Raw genomic sequence first — 19,239 nt, forward strand, 5'->3', positions numbered from 1 at the left:
TGGGGATGGAGACGCTCCTTCATGGAGACGCTCTTTCACATGCAGGGATGCGGGTGGCGCTGTGGTCTAAAGCACTGAGCCTCTTGGTCTTGCCAATCAGAAGGTTGGCGGTTCGAATCCGCACAACGGAGTGAGCTCCCGTTGCTCTGTCCCAGCTCCTGCCTACCTAGCAGTTCGAAAGCACGCCAGTGCAAATAGATAAAGAGGTACCACTGTGGCAGGAAGGTAAATGGCGTTTCCATGAGCTCTGGTTTCTGTCACGGTGTTCCTTTGCGCCATAAGCGGTTTAGTCCTGCTGGGCACATGACCCGGAAAGCTGTCTGTGGGCAAACGCCGGCTCCCTCAGCCTGGAACTGATATGAGCGCCACAACCCCATAGTCGCCTTGGGCTGGACTTAACCTTCCAGGGGTCCTTTACCTTCACCTTCACATGCTGACTTGTCTAACGTAAGATGCAATAGTTCTCTGCCCTTCTTAGTTTTTATTTTGTGCTATCTGTTGCATTGGCGGCTGGCTTGCACAATTCCCATAAATCTTCTTGTGGTGGATCTGCAGAGAGTTATAGCCCGGAAAGCAGAGGCGCCTCTTCCGACACCCTGCAAACTGAATTTCTTTCCTAAATCATAAGGTGACTCGTGGGCGTAGCACTGGATCGCAGCTAGAACGCCTTTCCTTATCGGTATGCTGTTGGCATAGTTAGAAAAAGTGCTTTGCAGTTTCGCCCTCCCCTGCAGCGATTCTTTCAATGTAATTGTTAATTTGGGATTGTTGTAAACAAAATTCTGCCCTTTTCCCTGCCCTGAAGCTCAAGACCACCCCTCCATACATCACAAAAGGGGTGTTACCTAAGACCACCCCCCAGATACATCATACCTACATCACAGAAAAGGCTGTCTACAGCAGAAATCTGAGTGCGCTGTTTATATTGTCTGACAGGTTACCTGTCTAATGGTCACTTGACTGGATTGCCTGGGGAGCCTGGCTAGTCTTTTGTAATGATAAATACGTAAATATGTAGTTCCTGAGTCTGGCTTACACCCTATTCATAACTTAAATGTGCCCTTAAGACAGGATTTGTGAGGAAAGAGACAATGGGGAGGTTTCCCCACTTTGACCTTGCAGAGAAATCATTTGCTCAGTTTGGGAATCAAAATGGTTTCAGGTCGGTCTTCCTGTGCTGATCTATGTACGTGCTTGGTTGGTACACTTATGAACATTACCATATATCTAAGACCTCAAAATTCCTGTCACAGGATGCAAGAACTTCACAGCGTGGACCTCACCAAGGTCAGTGTTGTTGACTTGGTTGTGGATCTCCTTGCTTATCACTTTCCCCTGCCCTGTCGAGGCTTCCTTTACAGGTGGAGGAGGTTTGGATGGTTTCCCACCACAAATTGGTTAATAAATATCACTGGACTGGTGTCTGTTTGCTTTGCTCCTCCTCTGCTGCTGCCTTGGAGATTAAGCCAGGTACTTTCACATCATTCCCCTTCTAGGCTATTTGTAAGTTTGCAGCCGATAAGGAAGCCTTTATCTACCCAGTGAGCAATAGATCCGAGATGTTTGCATAAAGCTTTTTGTCCCCCCTTAAACCCTCCGAGGGCGCTATCTTTTTCTTTTCTTTTCCCCCCAATTTTTTTTATTCATTTTATAACACAAATGAAGAACAGAAAAACAAACAATACAAACAAATTCTTGTCATATGCTTATTTTTCTAAACATTGTTAATCTGGCTTCCCCAAGTCCCACCTATCTGATTTTCATTTTACTTCATCTTTAGCAGTTTACATATATCATAGTTTCTAACCATCTTTTTTTAAAATAACTTCACATTTTATCACTTACAAATAATACTGTTTTAAAATACACTATCTTCTACTTCTAACGCTACAGCCTATATCTACTTCCAAAGCTATACTAAGATTTAAATATTCACATATTTTTTCAAATATTCCGTAAACTTCTTCCAGTCTTCTTCCACCGTCTCTTCTTTCTGGTCTCGGAGTCTCCCGGTCAGTTCGGCAAGTTCCATATAGTCCATCATCTTCATCTGCCATTCTTCGATAGTTGGTAAATCTTGTTTCTGCCAATTCTTTGCTAGCAATATTCTCGCAGCTGTTGTGGCATACAGAAAAAAGTAACATCCTTTTAGGGGATTTCACCCCCCAAGGGTGCTCTCTTGCGTGAGCTGGAGAATCAAGAGACCTTTCTAAGGGAAGGCTCTCTGCTCCTGAGCTTGTAGCTTGAAGGAAGTGTGTACTTGAGAAGCAACCAGTACTTTGTTGTTTGTTGTTTAGTCGTGTCCGACTCTTCGTGACCCCCTGGCACTCCTGTCTTCCACTGCTTCCCGCAGTTTAGTCAAACTCATGCTGATAGCTTTGAGAACACTGTCCAACCATCTCGTCCTCTGCCATCCCCTTCTCCTTGTGCCCTCCATCTTTCCCAACATCAGGGTCTTTTCCAGGGAGTCTTCTCTTCTCCTGAGGTGGCCAAAGTCTTGGAGCCTCAGCTTCAGGATCTGTCCTTCCAGTGAGCACTCAGGGCTGATTTCCTTAAGAATGGATGGGTTTGATCTTCTTGCAGTCCATGGGACTCTCAAGAGTCTCCTCCAGCACCAGAATTCAAAAGCCTCAATTCTTCGGCGATCAGCCTTCTTTATGGTCCAGCTCTCACTTCCATACATCACTACTGGGAAAACCATAGCTTTAACTATACGGACCTTTGTTGGCAAGGTGATGTCTCTGCTTTTTACGGTGTCTACAACCAGTACTAAGGTAAAGTTAAAGGGACCCCTGACCATGAGGTCCAGTCATGACCGACTCTGGGGTTGCGGCGCTCATCTCGCTTTATTGGCCGAGGGACCCGCCGTACAGCTTCCGGGTCATGTGGCCAGCATGACTAAGCCACTTCTGGCGAACCAGAGCATGGAAACGTCGTTTACCTTCCTGCCAGAGTGGTACCTATTTATCAACTTGTATTTTGACATGCTTTTGACCTCCTAGGTTGGCAGGAGCAGGGACCGAGCAATGGGTGCTCACCACATCACAGGGATTCGAACCACCGACCTTCTGATTGGCAAGTCCTAGGCTCTGTGGTTTAACCCACAGCGCCACCCGCGTCCCTACAACCAGTACTAGGCCAACCCAAAAGGAAGCTGTCTTGTGGCATCAGAAAATAAAGAAGGAAGAGTGACAGCTCAGTGGTAGACCATTTGCTTGCATGCAGGAAATCCCCAGCAGGGCTGGGAAAACACCCCTGTCTGAAATCCTGGAGAGCTGCTGCCACCCAGTGCTGACATTACTGAGCTCAATTGACCAGTGGTTTCACTCTGTTTAAAGCAGTGTCCTGTGTAAGAGGTGCTGGCTTTGGAAAACTCACAAGTGGGGAAAGGTAGGAGCCGATGTCCCCTGCCCCAGAATCGTAGAATCGGAAGGGACCCTGAGGGTCATCCAGTCCAACCCTCTGCGATGCAGCTGTCCCATACGAGGATCGAACCTGCAACCTCATCGTCATCAGCACCAGAGCTATCTTTTGCTTATAGGGCAGAGGAAAAGGCACCATGGGGGCCATTTGAAATAACCGCACCTCCTCAAAAACGACAAAATAATGGGCATGTGATCGTTAGGAACACTTTTCGCGGGTGGGCGGAAAAGCAGCGAGTAGTTAAATTGTGGACAGGCACGAAGAGCTCTCCCCAGCGTGTGTGTGTGTGTGTGTGTGTGTGTGTGTGAGACAAGGCCCGGCGGGACCCAGAGCACCCTCCGAAAGTCCCGACGGGGCCTAGCCACAGTCACAGAAGGGCCCAACTGGGCCTGCTTGGCTGTGGCATATTGAGGGGGCCCCGCCCCCATGGTCCCACACAGATGGCGCACCTAATTTTGGAACTCGCTGCCACCGAACGAAGTGATGGCCACTGTAATAAACGAAAATCTGCCCTTATTCCCTTATGGGGGACACAAGAGCCCTTATAGAGTCCTTTGCAGGTTCTCCATCGGTCGGAGAAAATAACAGAGGCCAACCAGAGAATATTGAGAAGCAAAGCAGCTCGTAAGCCTGATCTTTATTGAACTGTTGCAACAGGGTGCTCCCCTCACATGCAGGAAAGGAGGGAGACCCAGAACAAAGGTGTGCCCGCCCCTATATAGACATTTTAAGTTGCCCGCCTTGGAGTCCAAGACCACCCCCAGAAACATCATACCTACATCACAGAAGGGGTGTAGCTCAAGACCACCCCCACTCCAGATACATCATACCTACATCACAGAAAGGGCGGTCTACAACAGAAATCTGAGTGCGTTGTTTACCTCCTGTCTGGCAGGTTACCTGTTAATGCTTACTTGATGGGATACCCTGGGGAGCCTGGCCAGTCTTTTGTAATGACAAATACTTAGTTCCTGAGCCAGGTCACAGGCTCACCCTATTCATACACAGACATACCCTTAAGACAGGATTTGTGAAGGAAAAGACAATGGGGAGGCTCCCCCACCTCCTCCCTCCTTGCAGAGAGAACATTTGAAAATGGTTTCAGGGCGGTCCTCCTGTGCTGCTCCAGACATGTGGTCCACACATATATGTTTTCGCTTGGTATATTTAAGAACATTTATGGATGGCTTTAAAAGTGGATTGGACCAATTAATGGAGGAGGAGAGGGTTAGCGATGGCAAAGCTCTGCTTTCGCAGTCAAAGGCAGCGATGGTTCCGGATGCCAGTCTCTGGGAACCACAGGAGGGGAGACCTGCTTTAGTGCCCAAATCCTGCTTGCTGGTTCCCCACAGCTGGCCGCTCTGAGAACATGTTGGACTCGATGGGCCATTAGGCTGATCCAACAGCCTCTTCTCAATTTCTCACGCTCCCAGCAAAGCAGCCCTCTTCTTTCTCAACTGCAGCTTGCTCCGCAGAACGTCCCTGTGGATTTTCTGCCCTGGAGCTTTCTGGAGAAGAGTTTTCTTTTGCTGTTTCAAGGTGAATCCCTCAGCCTTTGACGTGCGCAGGCCTTGTTACGGCACGCTAAATATCGCCCCTGCGAGACGACGGCACCATTGTTGGTTTGAGGGCTTCGCTCGCTTTCGCCTTTTGCTTTCATGGGTTGCGCCAAATCGAGCTTGAAACGTTTACGAGCGGCAGATGTGTCGGGGAGCCCGCGGGGGTCTTAAAAACTCACCCCCGGGTGACCCTCACCCGTTGCCATGGTGTCGCCTTTGACCAAGCCAAGGGTGGTCACTGTCCGTACTCTGCACACCATGTGATTCCCGTGCGCCGTGGCGCGTGGCACTCCTTTAGCGCAAAGAGAACATGACCCTGGAAAGGGGACGGGACTGAGGTTTGTATAAAAGCAAGGAGCTCACCAAGAAAGTGAAAAACAGGTTTTCCTTCTCTCTCCAACTTGCATAGTACCCAAAACATGAGGTCACCCAGTGGCATTGATTGATTGAGAAGGGATTCAGGCCGGGCTGAAGAAACGTCTGCCCAGAAGCAGAAGTCCCAGCAAAGGAAGAATTGGATATGAAAACTTACGGAATATGCAGAAATGGCGAAACTTACCGGAAGAATAAGAAATCAAAGATGACCAACTTTTTATAAAAAAAGAATGGAAATGGTTTATTGAATATCTACAGATAAATTTGTAAACAGATAAGAACAGTGGCAGGATCATTGTAACGACCTGCAGTTTCATAAGAGTGTATATTTAAAGTAGATAAATAAATGAGCAAATAAATTGAATTTGGATATTAAAAATAAATTTAAGGAACCGCAGAAAGAGGGGGATGGAAGTTTTGAAATGTTAAAATGACTGTAAAATTAATGAGATATATAAACCTGAAAAGCATAAATAAAATTAATGTCTTCCCCGCATAGCAGTTTTGGCTCGACTGCACAGGCTGCCAACATGTTTCTGGGCCCCGTGCAAAGTGCTTTCGTTTCATTTCTTTTAACCTACAACGCTTCATGCAACTCGGGGCCCAAATACCTTAAGCTGCGTGGCACCTACCTGGACCCCTTGGCTCGCCTTTGGGTGCCCCTTCCCAAAAATATTTGGAGGGTGACAACCAGGAAGACTGTAACCTTGGTTTAAGGAACCGTTCGATGCCTTGCTTACGTATCTGAGTTTCTAACTGTGCCTCTGACACTGACGCAAACATGCTATAGATGTGCTTTCGCCCTGATTCAGGAAGCCAGGCCCTTCTTATATTAATGAGCTGTTCCTTTAATCAAAACCGTGGAAATTATAGTAGCCAGGCAGGAAGACGATCTGTGTTGAGAGATGGTGGCCAGATGTTAAGAAGCGGATGGGTTTTTTTTAAAATAAGTGAACACACTCCTTTTTTTTATTATATTTACAGAGCCTTTACTACCACCTCTCACTTACTTGTTGTTCGTTCCTGGTCTGCATTATGAGTGGTATACCTCTCCTGTAGCTTTATGAAGTATTATTTGTTTTAAATTGCCATGCGTTGCGTTGAAGACCTTTTGTGCAAAGTGTCACAGAAGTCTCTGAGTAGACAAAATGTTGCGTGACGTTGTTTTTCCTAACAACATCATCATCATCATCAACATTGTTATTCTTATTTCTTCTTCCTCCTCCTCCTCCTCCACCTCCTTGTAAAGGAAATTTGGGCAGTGAAAATAAGTAGGGAGAGAGGGGAGCAGTAGGAAGTAAATGTGTTACCAGGAAAACACATCTGGTCCCTGTACAAGGAAGAGTCAAGTTTCTAAAATTTACACATCGTTATTCAACAGCAGGTTTAACCATCCTTATGTCAGCGGACACAGTCCATTTAGAGAATTCTCTGAAGCCTGGGATGGGGAAACACTATCTGCTCTGGATGTGGTCAGACCCCAACTTCCATCAGCATACCCTGTGACTGTGGATGATGGGAGCATGGAGTTCCCAAAATTTCCAGAAAGCGACATGTTCCTTACCCCTTCTTTAAAGACACCTGTGGTAGCCAAACTCCACAAAGCAAAGAGACAGTATTGAAAACACTGGGGTTGGGGATAAATCTGCACACAGGGGAAAAAATCACTATAAATAAGTCAGAAATTAAATTGTTACAGTGGTACCTTGGTTCTCAATCGCCTTCATACTCAAACAACTTGGAACCCAAACATTGTAAACCCGGAGGTAAGCATACCGGCTTGCAAACTTTTTCCAGAAGCTGAACGTGCTCCATTTTGAGTGTTACAATGGCGATTTGAGTGCCACACTTCCATTTTGAGTGTTACGCTGAGGTTTGTCTGTATTTGCTATTTATTTTGTGTTTTTGTTTTTGCTGCTCTTTTTTTGTTTTTGTGACTGTGTGGAACCCAGTTCAGCTACTGATTGACTGATTGATTGTGTGACTGCAGTACATTGTTTATTGCTTTCATCTTACGGGTCAATGGTCTCGTTAGATAGTAAAATTCATTTTAAATTGCTGTTTTAGGGGTTGTTTTTAAAAGTCTGGAACGGATTAATCCATTTTGCATTACTTTCTATGGGAAAGTGCGTCTTGGTTTTGGAACACTTTGGTTTTGGAGCGGACTTCCAGAACGGATTAAGTTTGAGAACCAAGGAACCACTGTATAACAAAAGGGGGGAAAAAACTGCTATGTAAAATTGCAAAGAATTTTTCTTTGCTTTCCAGCACCATCTGGTGTTGCCTGTTTATAACACATTAAAAGTGGTGTTTTCGGACTAATGTAGCTGAGACCCGGGTGTTCCAGCCTGAACAGCACAGAGCAGCTAGCAATGTTAGAAACTCAGATATATAAGATAGGTGCCAAATGTCTCCTTAAGCCAGCATTACTGATTTCCTTAAGAATGGATGGGTTTGATCTTCTTGCAGTCCATGGGACTCTCCAGAGTCTCCTCCAGCACCAGAATTCAAAAGCATCCATTCTTTGGCGATCAGCCTTCTTTATGGTCCAGCTCTCATTTCCATACATCACTACTAGGAAAACCAGAGCTTGAACTATATGGACCTTAGGTGGCCCATAGCCAGGTGCAAAATGTGAAGGATTGGGAGAGAAAAACCAGAAAATGGAAACCCACCCGCAAAACATTGCAGTTGGGGCTTTTTGGGGGGCGGGGAGTGGGTTCAGCTGTGGGGAGGAAGAGGTTGGTTGTTGTTTTTTGCCATGACAGTTTCTGCTGAGGAGGAAGTGTCTTCTCCAAGGCTCTTATCTCTCCTTTGCTTGGGTGGTCTCTTGGAAGAAAAAGCCTTCTGCAAGGCATTTCCTTTTCAACGGCAGCTGTGGTGAGGGGACAAGGAAGGCAGTTGAGGCCGGTAGGGGCACGGAAGGGCAGAAGGGATGGGCTCATCTCCTTGAGCACAATTGTGAGTCTCTGGAGGCGGCTGGAGGATGGATGGCAGCTAACAGATTAAGGTTGAATCCTGACAAGACAGAAGTACTGTTCTTGGGGGACTGGGGGCGGGTGGGTGTGGAGGACTCCCTGGTCCTGAATGGGGCAACTGTCTGAAGGATCAGGTGCGCAGCCTGGGAGCCATTCTGGACTCACAGCTGTCCATGGAGGCGCAGGTCAATTCTGTGTCCAGGGCAGCTGTCTCCCAGCTCCATCTGGTACGCAGGATAAGACCCTATCTGCCCACAGACTGTCTCACCAAAGTGGTGCAAGCTCTAGTTATCTCTCGCTTGGACTGCTGCAACGCGCTGTACGTGGGGCTACCTTTGAAGGTGACCCGGAAACTACAACTAATCCGGAAAGCGGCAGCTAGACTGGAGACTGGGAGTGGCTGCTGAGACCACATAACACTGGTCTTGAAATACGTACATTGGCTCCCAGTACATTTCCGAGCACAATTCAAAGTGTTGGTGTTGACCTTTAAAGCCCTAAACGGCCTCGGTCCAGTATACCTGAAGGAGCGTCTCCACCCCATTGTTCTGCCCGGCCACTGAGGTCCAGCGCCGAGGGTCTTCTGGCGGTTCCCTCCCTGCGAGAAGCCAAGTTACAGGGAACCAGGCAGAGGGCCTTCTTGGTGGTGGCACCCGCCCTGTGGAATGCCCTCCCAGCAGATGTCAAAGAAATAAACAACTACCTGACTTTTAGAAGACATCTGAAGGCAGCCCTTTTTAGGGAAGCTTTTAATGTTTAACAGACCACTGTATTTTAATATTTTGTTGGAAGCCGCCCAGAGTGGCTGGGGAAGCCCAGCCAGATGGGCGGTGTATAAATAATAAATTATTATTATTATTATTTGGCCAGACCTTGAACCAGACCTTCAGTAGCACTCTAAACAGACACATTTTTATTGTTGGCTCCTCTTCCTGCTTTCCAGCTTAACATTGTGATTAGTTGCAGATTCCATATGTTTTCACACCAGCCAAAGCAATTCTCTCTTCTTCACATCCCCCTGTTTACCATCTAACCCGATGAAGTGTTGTGAAGGACCCCGAAGCTCGCACGCTATTTTGTGTAAGTTTGGTTGGCCACGTGGCACGATGCTGGTATCCATCTGTCTGTCTTGACACAATGGAGTGCGCCTGCGGGGGTCAAGCACCAAAGTGACCTCCAGGGTGCACTCCTGGGCCGTGTGCATGGAGGTCCTGGGCTGCCCAGATCACACGAACCCCCCTCTCGGCCCAAAGGAAAGCAGAGCAAAACGTTTGGCACCAGCTTGGCGACAGGAGCTGCCAAAAGGAGGCATATCAGGCACGCTTGGGAAGACAGGCGAAAGAAGCAAAGATCACCAGTGCTGAAACAATGATTCTTCAACATCAACTTTGTTGGACTGGTCATGTTGTTCGGATGCCTGATTATCGTCTTCCAAAGCAACTCCTACTCTATTCCCAACTTATAAAAATGGAAAGTGTAATGCTGGTGATCAACAAAAGAGGTTTAAAGACTCTCTCAAGGCAAATCTAAAAAAAATGTAGTATAAGCACCAACAACTGGGAAACACTGGCCTGCGAGCACTTCAGCTGGAGAACAACCTTTACCAAAGGTGTCATGGGCTTTGGAGACACTCGAACTCAGGACGCAAGGGAGAAACGTGCTAGGAGGAAGGCACGCTTGGCAAATCCACACCGTGATCAACTCCTGCCCGGAAACCTATGTCCCCACTGTGGAAGGATGTGTGGATCCAGAATTGGCCTCCACAGTCACTTATGGACTCACTGTTAAGACCGTGTTCATTGAAGACAATCTTACTTGGCTACGAGGGATCGCCACAGAAGAAGAAGATATCAGGCACCACCCAACCATTTTAGGGACTCCACTCTGGAGCTGTGTAGCGTTTACTCCTGCAAGGCAGTGGATAATAAATAATAATAATAATAATAATAATTAATAATAGAGGTTTAGCATCAGAGTTTTCCTTTTCCTGGAGGGGCTACCTTGCCAGGTTGACAAGCCTCATCTGCCCCTCACTTCCTGTAATGAGTGCATGAAATTCCTGCATGAAAGGGGGTTGGACTAGATGACCCTCGGGGTCCCTTCCAACTCTACAATTCTAAAATTCTATACGGACTTGGAATTAATTTCCTCTTGTCTCCTCCCGGCCACACCTGGTCTTCTCACTTTACCACAGTAGAGAGTGATGTGAAATCTGAAGCGATGGCGCTCAGGGCGTTCTTCCTTATTAATTTGTCGAAACAGAGGTTTATTATGTGTATGAGTAGCTTTGGAATAGTTCAAAACGTGTGTTTTTTAATGTCGAAACAGCAGAGCTTCCCTGCCGGTGCCCGAAACAATTAATGGAAGCCCGTTGTGTTATGTTCACGTAGTCTGATCCTTCCCCCGGGAATATTTCATTATTAAGTCATGAGTGTGCCAATATGAAACGTCAAGGAGGGGAAATAACCGAGGGGTGAGGAGAAAGGTTATTTCGGATGCTGTGCGGAGGGCAAGGCGAGAGCACAGCCGACAGAATGATCTTTTTTCCCTGGCAGGGTGGGTGGAACGGGGTGCAGAGTTTTAAAAACAGGATTTTTTCTGCCATGCCCCTCTCTAAACTCAAGCTGGCTAGCAACAAATACAGTTGAAAACCGAAGAACAGGGGTCAGCAACTTTTTCCAGCCGTGGGCCAGTCCACCGTCCTTCAGACCTTGTGGGGGGCCGGACTATGTTTTGGGAAAAAAATGAATGAACGAATTCCTATGCCCCACAAATAACCCAGAGATGCATTTTAAATAAAAGCACACATTCTGCTCATATGAAAACACCAGGCAGACCCCACAAATAACCCAGAGGTGCATTTTAAATAAAAGGACACATTCTGCTCATGTAAAAACACGCTGATTCCCGGACCATCCACAGCCTTTGCATCTGGAGTCAGTGGGGATCGCCGCCACCCCAGGCCAGGTGACTATGGAGCAGAGAGATCGCTGGGACCAGGTCTTGCAGGTCTCGTGGTCTCTTCGCACTTTTCTTCAGGAGCAGAACGGCAACACCCAACATCGGCATCTGACTTTGGGAAACCTTGAGCTGGAAGATGCTCCATGCCTGGTCTGTGTTCTGACTATGTCTGGGCCACGGCCCGGATGTAGTGGAACAGAATTGCATTTTGCCAAATGTCTGCTTGCCCAAGTCAATTTCTACTATACCCAGGCTGCAAGCACCGCGAGATCTCCGGCGTGCTGTGTACACCCCGAGGATTGCATCTTATGCAAGCTGCCTCTCTGTGCTGCTCAAAACCCCACATTTCTGTCCCTCTGCAGAGAAAGCTGGGGTTGGGGGTTCGTTCATGAGAGACGGTCCTTTTTAAGGCAGGCCATCAGAAACCAACAGATCTGGCACTGCAGCTGATGGAGGACCTGGCAATCTCAAACGAAAACTTCTGTGGCCTCATGAACTTCCCTGTGGGGAATTTTTGCGAGTTAAAATCTAGCCCTCCACGGACCCGAGCTGGAGGGATTCAAGATCTCTGACAAGGTCTGATGGAGTCAAACTGTCGAGGAAATCGGTGCTTTTCAACCAACCTGCAACGGTTTTACTACATAATGCAATACTGGTAGAACACGGTCAGAGACCTCAGAAAACACTTGTGGGATACCTTTGGTTAAAAACTGAAATTACAGTACCTGAAAGTTAAATCAAAAAAATTCCTTCCAGTAGCACCTTAAAGACCAACTAAGTTAGTTCTTGGTATGAGCTTTCGTGTGCAAGCACACTTCTTCAGATACACTGAAACAGAAGTTGCCAGACCCTTCTATATAGTGAGAAGGTGGGGAGGGGTATTACTCAGAAGGGTGGTGGGAATGGGTGATTGGCAGATAGCTGAGATGAGCCTGTTGACGACTCTTAACGACTGCAATAGGTCTTACAGGAAAAGGCAAGGGGTGAGAAGGTGAGAAATGGCTTAGTCATGTATAATGGGATAAGAATCCAATGTCTTTGTTCAAACCAGGTCTCTCCATGGTTTTAAGTTTGGTAATGAGTTGCAATTCAGCAGCTTCTCTTTCCAGTCTATTTCTGAAATTCCTTTGTAGTAAAATTTCAGAAATAGACTGGAATTTCAGAAATAGACTGGAATTTCAGAAATAGACTGGAAAGAGAAGCTGCTGAATTACAACTCATTACCAAACTTAAAACCATGGAGAGACCTGGTTTGAACAAAGACATTGGATTCTTATCCCATTATACATGACAAAGCCATTTCTCACCTTCTCACCCCTTGCTTTTTCCTGTAAGACCTATTGCAGTCGTTAAGAGTCGTCAACAGGCTCATCTCAGCTATCTGCCAATCACCCATTCCCACCACCCTTCTGAGTAATACCCCTCCCCACCTTCTCACTATATAGAAGGGTCTGGCAACTTCTGTTTCAGTGTATCTGAAGAAGTGTGCTTGCACACGAAAGCTCATACCAAGAACTAACTTAGTTGGTCTTTAAGGTGCTACTGGAAGGAATTTTTTTGATTTGACTATGGCAGACCAACACGGCTACCTATCTGTAACTGAAAGTTAAATGTAAATAAATTCAGCACTTTGGGAAGGGGGCGGTTGTTGCCTTTTGTATAAATGAGTGAAAAGAATAAAATATTTTTGGGAACGATCACCAATCTTTAAATCAATTTCCTCCTTTTTAAAAAAAAATCTGATGCGTATCTTAGCAGCTGTGATTTTTGTCGGTGATTCTCATCCCTCCTGTTTCCTCGCTCCCTTTCTAGCTGCCTAAAGTTTGATTTTGATGTATTTTACATCTGCCAGCCATCGTTTAATCAAAGCAAGTTGTTGTCTCTTAAAGACAGTGGAAGAGAGCCGGAAGTTTGGCAGGGCTTTGATGGGACAGTCTTCTTTGCTGGGAAACAGCTGCTCAGAGCTAATGATTCACTTCTTGCAGTGTGTTCAACACCTGGCATGCTATCTGGCTGTCCCAATGGAACCTGCGAGGTTCGGGATGGCTTAACTCTTAGGCTACGCAAGCTTGTACTCGGGCGGCCCCTGAGCCAAATAGGTTGTTAGGACTGCAGTTGCCCAGAGTTAACATAAAAAGTTAGTTCAATATTTCATGGCCCCTTAAAGTATTTTTAGGTCATTTACCCTCTTGACTGGTGTTTGTGAAGCAAAGATCACCAGTGTTGAAGCAATGATTCTTCAACATCAACTTCGTTGGACTGGTCATGTTGTTCGGATGCCTGATGATCGTCTTCCAAAGCAACTACTCTATTCCGAACTTATAAAAATGGAAAGCGTAGTGCTGGTGGTCAACAAAAGAGGTTTAAAGACTGTCTCAAGGCTAATCTAAAAAATGTACAACTGGAAAACACTGGCCTGAGAGCACTCCAGTTGGAGAACAGCCTTTACCAAAGGTGTCCTGGGTTTTGAAGACGCTTGAACTCAGAACAAAAGGGAGAAACGTGCTAAGAGGAAGGCACACTTAGCAAACCCTCACCGTGATCAACTCCTGCCCATAAATCAATGTCCCCACTGTGGAAGGACGTGTGGATCCAGAATTGGCCTCCACAGTCACTTACGGACTCATTGTTAAAACCGTGTTAATGGAAGACAATCTTACTCGACTACGAGTGATCGCCAAAGAAGAAGAAGATCAGTTAACCACAGTTAACCTTGCCATTTTTTGAAAGGGTTAATAATAATAATAATAATAATAATAACGTGCAGTAGCAGCAACAGGCAAATGTTCACAACCTGAATTTTTGCTCTTAAAAGTGTTGCAGTTGGTGGCTCTGTGGGGAAATGTTGAAGAAAAATAAGGCTGGTTTGCCAGAAATGTAAAAGGTTGTGTCCCAGTCTGCTTATCTGCACTGAATTTGAAACAGCGTTTTTGTTTTTTTGCATGTGGAATTGTTTTGAATTTATTTATTGTTGATCGTTTCCCAAACAGTTGCAAGATCGCTTCTTTGACATCTTTCATGGGAAGTGATTCTTAAATGGAAACAAAGAAATAAACAGGGCCTGTTGGATACATATCAGTGTTCAGAATGCACCTTACTGGCTGCGTATGCAATTATTCCATGGGGGGGAAGTATTACTCAGATGCATAATATGCAGGTAACATAAGAGAATCCCTTTCACTTCTTGGAAAGGTGAGATAAGAAATGTTATTAATGATTTATTTGACTCGGTATGATGCAACTCTTCCTGCTTTCCCCTTCTATTTTATTTTTAATTTTTTTATTAACTTTTTCTTTGTTGCCCAGGGCTGTTCACAAGACCTCCCCGCCCACAAACTTGTTTTAATTTGATTATCAAGGGAGTGTTGTGCGAAGGAAAGTAGCCCTGCAAGGCTCCGCGTGCCAGTCCCGAGAAAGAAGAACGTTAGAAAAGAGAACAAACTCTTTAAATCTAAACTTCTTAGGCCTCCAAGTACAAAACAGGCGTTCGGAATTGCCAGCCCGAAATGCAGCTTGTTCTTGGTGGGTGAGAGGACGATGGAGCAGATGTTTAAAGCCCATCCTGTGAAAGAGAGAAAGTAGGACAAGCTTTTGAGGATGGGGCGGAATGCAACTCGCGCAGAAACATGAACCTTTCTTCCCTTTCCTTAAATTCTGGTCCTCATTGCTGAAAGGGAATGGCAAGGCCCTGCATACAAGCCACAGTCCCTTTGGACATCCCAAATATTTCTCTTTCGTCGCCATGTCTCTGCATATTCTCCAGGCACCGCGTGGTATTAAGCCTCCGTTTGATTGTTCCGCAGCTTTTATCTCCCATCTGTCGCTAAAATCTGGGCTTGCCTGCTTTCCCCCTGTTCCCACTCACCCTATCCGCCCGTATTTGAAGCCCCCTTTTGTAGACTGGGCACAAGGGTGGATTTCTGCCATTTTGACTGGAACGATGTAGCTGCTGTTTTGCGGGGGGTTTGGAGACAAGGATGAAACCAGTTACCCAAACTCCAAAGCCATAGCAGAACAGAATCTGGGGTGTAAGACCATATGTAGAAAGTTGTCCCGCAATTTCTGCCAACACAAACACACACACACACAGAGAACTGTCGCTTTGCTCTTTGAGTAAACCAGGTCATTGAGAGCTTATCCCCCTCCCCTCCTCTCCCACCCATAAAACCCTCCCTGACATGGGGTGGCAAACAGGACAGGCTCACATGCCATGAGTAACATGGGAGAATTGCAGCACCAATAACTTGCAGCCAATGTTGTGTGTATTTAACAGCGTCAACGGCAAAAGCAAACTGGAAAGCGTAGCAAGGATATGCAAATTGTGCAAATCCAATTTGATTTCGGGAATTGGGCCTATTCAGATGCGGACAGCATGCAAATTGCTGGTTGGGGTGGGGGAAGTGTCGCCAAAGTTTTAGAGAGCCGTGGCTTCGAAACTCTTTCCCCCTTCCCCAACCTTGGTTTTAAAGGTTAAAGGGACCCCTGACCGTTAGGTCCAGTCGTGGCCGACTCTGGGGTTGTGGTGCTCATCTCGCTTTACTGGCCGAGGGAGCCGGCGTACAGCTTCCGGGTGATGTGGCCAGCATGACTAAGCCGCTTCTGGCGAACCAGAGCAGCGCACGGAAACGCCGTTTACCTTCCCGCCGGAGTGGTACCTATTTATCTACTTGCGCTTTGACATGCTTTCGAACTGCTAGGTTGGCAGGAGCAGGGACCGAGCAACGGGAGCTCACCCCGTCACGGGAATTTGAACCACCAACCTTATGATCGGCAAGTCCTAGGCTCTGTAGTTTAACCCACAGCGCCACCTGCGCCCCTCCCCAGTGCCTAACAAACCCCAAATTCCTCCTCTCAACACCATCGTCTCATCCGCCTGTTGAGACCGCAAAGCTGTGCCTGTTTTCAGAGCATTAAAATGAGCAGCGAAAGAGTAATAATTAAATCAAGCTTGCTGGAAATGCCTAAGGAAGGTGATGAATGGAGAGCTGGGTTGTCCCTTACTGTTCAGGGTTTTCCCTTTTGACTTTTTATTAGCCTTTTCTCCTCCAGAGCAGACACACTTAACCATCCTGACTCACTAATTGCTGCCACAGTCTATTGTGGTTTACACAAATTAAACAAACCGCACGTCATAAACCCACGTGTATTGGCTACTTACTCTAATTTACAATCCTAGCCACCGCTGGCTGAGTAGGAAGTTTTTGAATAATGGGGGAACGGTGTGTATTTTTAGGAAGGCGAAACATGAGCCTATTCCTCCTCTCCCCCCTTTCTTAACAAACCCACCCATCCTTCTGATGTCTCTCCAAAGACTTTCCTGGAAATTTTAACGAACACCCTTTAATTATTTGAGATTAGTGCTGTTAAAAGAAAATGAGGATAGGAAAGGCCGGGATTTAATCTCTTAGCCAGACAAACGCATATGACTCCCAGATGGAAACTGAGCATCTCCTCTCATCTGTGTTGCGCTTCGAATGTGATAAATGTCTGTGTCGCTCACCTTCCCTACCGCCAAACTGAAGCCCAAGTCAGGGCTGGCAGTTAATGCAACGGGAAGGAGTAATGCGACTCAGCAGGAGTAGTTTTCATGCAAATAACATTCCCACGTCCTAACATGGTTCCAATGTTTAAAGGTAAAGGTAAAGGGACCCCTGACCATTAGGTCCAGTTGCGGACGATTCTGGGGTTGTGGCGCTCATCTCGCTTTATTGGCCGAAGGAGCCGGCGTACAGCTTCCGGGTCATGTGGCCAGCATGACTAAGCCGCTTCTGGCGAACCAGAGCAGTGCACAGAAACGCCGTTTACCTTCCCGCCGGAGCGGTACCTATTTATCTACTTGCACTTTGACGTGCTTTCGAACTGCTAGGTTGGCAGGAGCAGGGACCGAGCAACGGGCGCTCACCCCGTTATGGGGATTCGAACCGCCGACCTTCTGATCGGCAAGTCCTAGGCTCTGTGGTTTAACCCACAGCGCCACCCAATATGTAGTCACCTTCAAATATCTCAAGGGTTGCCACATGGAAGATGGACCATGGAAACTTTTTCTGCTGCTGCTCCAGATGGTCAGATCTGAACTAATGCGTTCTCATTACAAGTGATTCCGACTTAACATCAGGTAGAACTTTTTGATGCTAAGAGTTGTCTGACATTGGAACAGACTCCTTTGGAAGGTGGTGGAGGTTTCTAAGCAAAGGTTGGGTGGGTGGCTGTCTGTCAGGGGTGCTTTAGGTGTGGTTCCTGCATTGCAGGGGGTTGGACTGGATGACCCTTGGGGTCCCAATTCTGTGATTTTTGAGGTCAACGACTGGCCTAGCTAAGCTCAGCTGCTGTGATGACTGCTGAGATACAGAACGTGCAATGCTTTGGAGTTCTTGCGTAAATGACCACTGCAAAATAATAACGAATCATTCCATCTTCCAACTCTGTGATTCTGTGCTGAGATTCCTGTATTGCAGAGGGTTGGACTAGATGACTCTGGAGGTCCCTTCCAACCCTACAATTCAATGCACTCTGCTGCTAAGCTACAACCCTTCCCTTGTTAAAAGAAAACCATGGAACATACTGTATTTTTCCGCGTATAAGACTATATCCCCCCCCCAATTTTTTTGAATTTAAAATTGTGAGTTGTCTTTTACAGTCATAGCTCGGGTTACAGACGCTTCAGCTTGCGTTTTTTTGGGTTACGTACCTGCCGAAACCCGGAAGTACCAGAACGGGTTACTTCCAGGTTTTGGGGGTTGCGCATGCGCCGAATTGCAACCCACGCGTGCACAGACGCACTGCTGCGGGTTGCGAACTGCAAATGTTCATCCTGCACGGATCACATTCACAACCCGAGTGTTCACTGTACATGGAATGTTGCAATTATTTATTTCTTAATTTGGGGCACAAAGAATCAGGGTCGTCTTATAATCGGGGGGGGGGGGCGTCTTATACACAGAAAAATACAGTAATGTTGCCGTGCTGAGAATTTCTATCGTTCTTGTCCTCCGCGCTCATTAGCTGTCTCTTTCAGGGACAGGAGAAAAATTATCTGCATCCAGACCTCCAGGGTCTTGTATGCGTGTACATGTACGTGGTCCGCTTTGATGTGGGCAACACTAGTACGTATACAGCCACCTTCACCGGGCAGGTGCCCTGCAGATGTTCCGGCTGATAGGAATTGTGGCCTTGCCCATCTAAGGACACCAGGTTTGGGGGAGGCTGCCCACAGCGAGCGACTGAGCTGCAAGCTGTGCCGGGGTGCCCTGCGGTTTGCTTTCATGAGAGGGCTTCTGGTCCTCTGCTTAACCGCGAACATCAAATGAGGCTGTGTGTGCATCTTTGTGGAAAGAACACAATGCTTATTTGAAACCGGCCTTTTGGCCTATATTGAGCTGCTTGTTTTACACCGCGTAATCCTCTTTTTGAAACCTCCATATGCAGGGAAGGGCCACAGGGATTATGTTCTTATTGCTGCTTTTAATCCCAAGCGCCGAATAATACGAGCACAATAAAGACCTAAACGTTTTAAGTGACATATAATAACATAATCCTGTCTCGCAATTTGGGGGGAGGGGGGAAAAAAAGCCTTCTCCGCTAGCGGTTGCTCGGCTGGACAGCTGCGTTGAAAGGCAAATTTTAAATGGGCTGCTGTGAATTGTGCAGATCTCGTCGCACTTCCTGCTTAGGTCACATGAGCCGTGCTTGCGCGTAAGGATAAACCATGGTTTAGTGTGGCAAGCCTGAGCCACAGTGGGTCTTTCTTGGCCTTTCACGTCTCCTTGTCCCACACAACAGAGAGGAGAAATTCAGCAGCTTCCACTTCTGCTTTTAGCTAACCATGGTTTGCTGTGCCTTTCGAACCCAGAATTGCTGTTAAGGCTAACCACAGTTAATTTCAAAAAGCCTGCTTAAAACTCATCTCTTCGCCTAGTCTTTCCCGAGGGTTAAATCTGCTGTGT

Source organism: Podarcis pityusensis, assembly GCF_964106645.2.
Source record: "Podarcis pityusensis genome assembly, chromosome: 3".
Lineage (NCBI taxonomy): Eukaryota > Metazoa > Chordata > Lepidosauria > Squamata > Lacertidae > Podarcis > Podarcis pityusensis.